The sequence below is a fragment of the Sus scrofa genome, chromosome 10 (assembly GCF_000003025.6).
Source record: "Sus scrofa isolate TJ Tabasco breed Duroc chromosome 10, Sscrofa11.1, whole genome shotgun sequence".
In the NCBI taxonomy this organism is placed as follows: Eukaryota; Metazoa; Chordata; class Mammalia; order Artiodactyla; family Suidae; genus Sus; species Sus scrofa.
Genome location: NC_010452.4, coordinates 24,212,087 through 24,218,097, shown reverse-complemented (window position 1 = coordinate 24,218,097; position 6,011 = coordinate 24,212,087).

The following is a 6,011-nucleotide window of genomic DNA, read 5'->3' as shown; positions in this document are numbered from 1 at the left end:
CTCTTCTCCCCCCCCCAATCTGCACAGCTGGGACGCCAATTTGATCCATCTTCTCCCAAATTCATCCCACCCCACCGGGATGTTCCCCAGTCCCTTCTGTACTGAGGTTTCCCGTGTCCTACTCCTCCAGGCAGGTCGCACTGAGCCCGGATTGCAGGGGACTTGGTTGGAGATCGCACTCCTGGCGCTCGAATTGTTAGGGCCCGGTCGTGTTGGGCAAACCGCCTCCAAGAAAGGAGGCTCTTTCCGCATCTCTCTGTGCACCTGTAAAACAGAGGAATTATACCCGTCTCTCGAGCTGGAAGAACTTAATCGGAAACAGCACAGAATGCCACAGCCTATGGAGGTCCTCCTGGCACTGGGCACAGGGCTCCTTCTGTCCTTCCCCAAGGGTGGGGACAAGCACAGCACCCTTAAGGTGCGGCGGGCGGTGTGCCCTTCTGTCAGCCAGGATACCCCACTTCATGCTGTGCCCCTTCTCTGTACCAGTGGTTGCGGTCCCCTTTCTGTGAGGCGGAACCGGTCCATGGTGAGATTTTTACCGATCAGCTAGGAAATGAGATTTTAAAAGCGACACCGTGGGGAGTTTCTCATAAAAGGAAACAGTATCCTAGCACAGGGGTCCTACTTTTACGGAGTTGACATACCTTTTACTAAATGTGTGTTTCACTCACAAGAGAGCTTCCAAACACGCGGCAAAAACTGAAAGGAAAAATAGGCAAATCCACAACTACAGCTGGACATTAAACACTCATCTCTCAGCAGTTAATTGAACCACTAGACAGAAAATCAATAAGGATATATAAGGTCTGAACAACACTATCAATCACCTAGACCTTACTGGCTTTTATAGAATATCAGCATACATGCTCCTCTCAAGGTCACAAGGAACATTCACCAAATAGACCATAATCTGGGCCATAAAATAAACCTGTTGTGAAAAGCAAATTTGCTTTTCACAGAGCTATGGCTGAACAATTCTGGAATTGCACTGTAGATAATTAGGATTGAACAAATAAGTACATTATTGTAGATAAAGAGAACCAGGGTTCCTATTTGTAAGCTGCAGTTACAAATAGGAAAGAAAGGGATAGAATGAACCCTGTGCTGCTGGACTAGATAGAGCTAGAGGGCCTGGTGGTTTCTGTTTTATATGCACATGGATGGACGCAGAAGTGTAGTGCATGGGTTAGTATATTACATACATTCCTTGGCATGATCCCCTGGAAAAACGAGCAGCACTGACACCCCAGTAGCAATGAGTGTACCCAACACCCAGATTTTGGATTCCAAATGCTATTCTCCATCAGAAGGAAGTAGGGCTCCTTGGAGAAAATAGAAGACAAGCCTGGGGCTCAGCGGAAACTGAAATCTGACCAGTATCCATGAGAATGCAGGTTTGATCCCTGGCCTCTCTCAGTGGGTTGAGGAGCCGGCATTGCCTTGAGCTGTGGTGTAGGCCAGCAGCTACAGATCCAATTTGACCCCTAGCCTGGGAACCTCCATGTGCTGTGGGTGCAGCCCTAAAAAGACAAAAAAAGAAAAAAGAAAATGAGCCTGGAGCATCTTATGATGCTTGGAAGTGATAAAGTACTAAAAGAAAAAAAAACAAACAATAACAAAAAGCGATGTTGAAACGGCATAGGAGCTAAACCAAAAGAGCTCCCGGTAGCCAAAGTTAGAACCATGTGAGTAAATAAACAACAGAATTGGATTACAGCCCCCAAATAACATGAATACCAGTGAGTCCTTGCCAATAAGTAACTGAATAAACAAATAAATAAACGAGGGAAAAGAGACTTCTCTTCTTTAGAAGAGAATTCTGAATAATACAGGAGGAAGGAATGAGAAACACGGGAAGTCACTGTTAGAATGCCAGTGCCAAAATTAGCAGGCAAAAGTGTAAGCAAAAACATATTTGCCTCATTTCAAAGTATCTCCCCCCAGATAGTTACTCACTACAAGGAGGAAAGCAGTCATTTTACGGCGGACGAAGCCAGCAGCCCTCACCAGAATCGAGGGATCAGAAGGTCACTGTCACCAGCAGTCCTACACAGACACCACCTACCCTTGACCTGATGATGAGAGGAGGGTGAAGGCACAACCTTATGAGAAAACAGCAGACAAACCCAAACCAAGGGCTTCTTCAAAATAAGTCTCTACTCTGCGTGAGTATGAAGGTCAGACAGGGAAACTGAGGAACCATCCAGGTCAGAGAAGACGGTACAGCTCTGGAAGGTAGAAGCTCGTATTAGATCCTGCAACAGGGAAAGACATCCCAGGGAAAACTGGCGCCATCCAAATGAGGTGTGTGGTTTAGCTGATGGAACCGACCCGAACGTTTTATTCAAATAACCACTATTTAAGATGTTCCCAGGGAGTTCCCGTCATGGTGCAGTGGTTAACGAATCCGACTAGGAACCATGAGGTTGCGGGTTCGGTCCCTGCCCTTGCTCAGTGGGTTAAGGATCCGGCGTTGCCGTGAGCTATGGTGTAGGTCGCAGACGCGGCTCGGATCCCGAGTTGCTGTGGCTCTGGCCCAGGAGGGGGAGCCGGGTGGAAGGTATACTGAACTTGATTTTTGCAGTTTTTCTACAAAGCTACAATTATCTCAAAACGATGAATTAAAAATACAAAGGAGTTCCCTGGTGGCCCAGTACATTGAGGATCCAGCATTGTCACAGCTGTGGCTCTGGTTTCAGCTATGGTGTGGGTGCAAACTCTGGCCTGGAAACTTCTGCATCCCCCAAGCACGCAGAAACCAGTAAGTACATGAAACAACAAGCACCACGTTCAGGATGGCGGTCAATTCTTTTTTTTTTTTTTTTTTTTTTTTTGTCTTTTTGCTATTTCTTGGGCCGCTCCTACAGCATATGGAGGTTCCCAGGCTAGGGGTCCAATCAGAGCTGTAGCTGCCAGCCTACGCCAGAGCCACAGCAACACGGAATCCGAGCCGCATCTGCGACCTACACCACAGCTCACGGCAATGCCGGATCGTTAACCCACTGAGCAAGGGCAGGGATGGAACCCGCAACCTCATGGTTCCTAGTCAGATTTGTTAACCACTGCGCCACGACGGGAACTCCAGGATGGCGGTCAGTTCTTGTGGGAGTTTTATAGATGAAACCAGGAAGTCCTTATTCGGTGTGACAACTTTTGCTTCTTGTATTGTGGACAGTACAAGGATTTGTAAAAAGTACATGTGTAAATTCCTTGAAAAACAAAATTACAGGTGTATGCCTGAAATATCTAATACCTTTTTTTTCAAAAGTGTCAGGCTTTTCAGTTGGGTATAGACACATCTGCCTAGTCATGTACTCATTTTCCCGATGTTTATTGAGGACCTATTATAAAATGTGGCTCCCGTCTTCAAGAAATTCAATTTCAGCATCTAGGAGTCAATCCTGCTTCTCCTGTGTTGGTTGTAGGTCACAGCTACTCAGCTCCGCCACTGCAGCAAGCAAGCAGCCACAGGTGACAATATGACAGGTGTGGCTGTGGACAGTAAGTTATTCCCACGAACAGTCTGCATGCAGCTTGCTGACACATGATATAACAGGTTGAATACAACTTGGGCAAGGAGGTCCAACGCTGAGCCACCACAGGGTGGCGCTAAGACCACGCTTCCCTAATTTGCAGACGTTTCACCTACGAAAAGAGATGGGCTTCCAACAGAGGTGGCTGTACCCACGTATTCCATCTCTGACTCTGAAACTCTTACCTGTCAATTTCACGCCTGGTGTCAGATACTAAGGAAAAAAGGGAGAAGCAATGGAATCTTTCTGCTGGGCATTTCAACCTTGAAACTGAGGAACTAACTCCATTATTCCAGAAAAAGACCTAGAGCAAACGTCCTTCCTGCTGGCGTGTTTCCAATTTATTTTGGTAATTAAAACAATGTGGCTATTTCCCCTCTTATTCTGGGCTCTCTTACACCAAAATTAGTTTTAGCTATTTGTTAAACACTTCATGTCAGCATTTTAAGATATTTATTAGAATCTAAGCCACTTGGTTTCCATTACTTGCTGAACTGAAAAAGAAGTCACATCTATGAAGCTTATCAGGGCACGTAGGTGTTGACTGCGAACCTCAACTTTACAGGTTGGAGATCTTTATTAGAAAAAATGCTGGGGGGCAAGGGGAGAGAGAAGAGAGAAAAGCAAGAACGACCCCTCACGACCTCTTCCTGCCGTGCTGATTGTGACCACAGGACAGGGGTCGAGATGGGAGGCTGCCCAGGAAGTAGGTGCTCAGACCACCAGGATGGAGCCAGCAAGATACCCAGGGGCATGGGGGGTCCAGCAGAGGGCTGGGCAGCTAGCAAACAGCTGTGCCCGGGAACGCAGGTAGCACTTGGGTTTCAAGGAGGAAGTCGGAGGGCTGAAGCCTACCTCTCCAGCTCCACACCGCACATGCAGGGTGCGGGTGACCCTCTGCCCACCTGTGAGCAGCTCTCCCATCGCCGGTGGAGAGAAAGGGGGTGGATGCCAAGGAGAATCGAGTCAAGAGCTGGGAACAGCTGGGAACATCCCTAGGGGTCCCACCTGCCGTCCTGCGCATGGTGGAATTAAATGCCAAGTTCTCCAAAAAGAAACTGGTTTTCCATCTTTTCCAAGCTTCCTCTCTTCCGCCCCAACCTCACTCCAGAAAATGCATCTGTAACCAAGGAATGCTTTGCACACACTGAGTTGAAGACAGCAGTTAACAAATAAAATGGCAAAAGACAGGCCAGCGTCACACACCAACACACACAAGAATTCAAACTCCTAAGAAAGGAAGTTACTTTCCAAGCCAATACAAGCATTTAGGAGAAGGAATTCAGGAGGCCTTTCAGAAGCGTAAAGAGCTTTCTGTGCAATTCAGCATGTCCTCAGCTTTGACTGGTGGTTCTGATAAACATCTATTTACGCTTACGACTAGACATTAAAGCACTAGATAATCCTCAAATATTCTCAAATGGCCAATAAGCGTGTATCATTAGCCATGAGAAGGCAAATCAAAACCACAATGATAGGAAGTCACAGTGTTTTTTAAAATGAAAGCAACTGGGAGTTCCTGTCGGGGCTCAGCAGTTAATGAACCCGACTAGGATCCATGAGGATGTGAGGCGCAGCTCAGATCTGGTGTTGCTCTGGCTGTGGTGTAGGCTGGCAGCTACAGCTCCGACTCGACCCCTAGCCTGGGAACCTCCATATGTCGTGGGTGGGGCCCTAAATAGACAAAAGACAAAAAAATACATAAATACAAAATAAAAAGAAAGCAAATGCTGGCAAGGACATGAAGAAATTGGGACCCTTGTGCATTGCTGGTGAAAACGAAAAATGGTGCAGCCACCATGGAAAAGTCTGGTGCTTCCTCCAGCACCTACCTAAACACAGAACCGGAGTTCCCATCATGGTGCAGTGGAAACAAATCCAACTAGGAACCATGAAGTTGCGGGTTCGATCCCTGGCCTCGTTCAGTGGGTTAAGGATCTGGCATTGCCGTGAACTGTGGTGTAGGTTGCAGACTCGGCTCGGATCTGGCGTTGCTATGGCTATGGCGTAGGCCGGTGGCTACAGCTCCTATTAGACCCCTAGCCTGGGAACTTCCATATGCTGTAGGCACAGCCCTAAAAGAGATAAAAGGCACACACACACACACACACAAAAACCCCACAGAACCACCATACACTCCAGCCAATCTGCTCCTGGGCATATACCCCAAAGAGCAGGGACTGACACGGAAACCCACACACCCCTGTTCACAGCAGTGTTGTTCCCAACAGTCAGAAGGTGGAAACATCAATAGTGAATGAAGAGGAGTTCTCATTCTGGTTCAGTGGTGATGAACTCAACCAGTACCCATGAGGACGCAGGTTCGATCCCTGGCCCCGTTCAGTGGGTTAAGGATCCAGCATTGCTGTGGCTGTAGTGTAGGCCGGCAGCTGTAGCTCCAATTAGACTCCCCCTAGCCTGGGAATCTCCATATGCCGCAGGTGAAGCCCTAAAGACAAAAAACAAACAAACAAA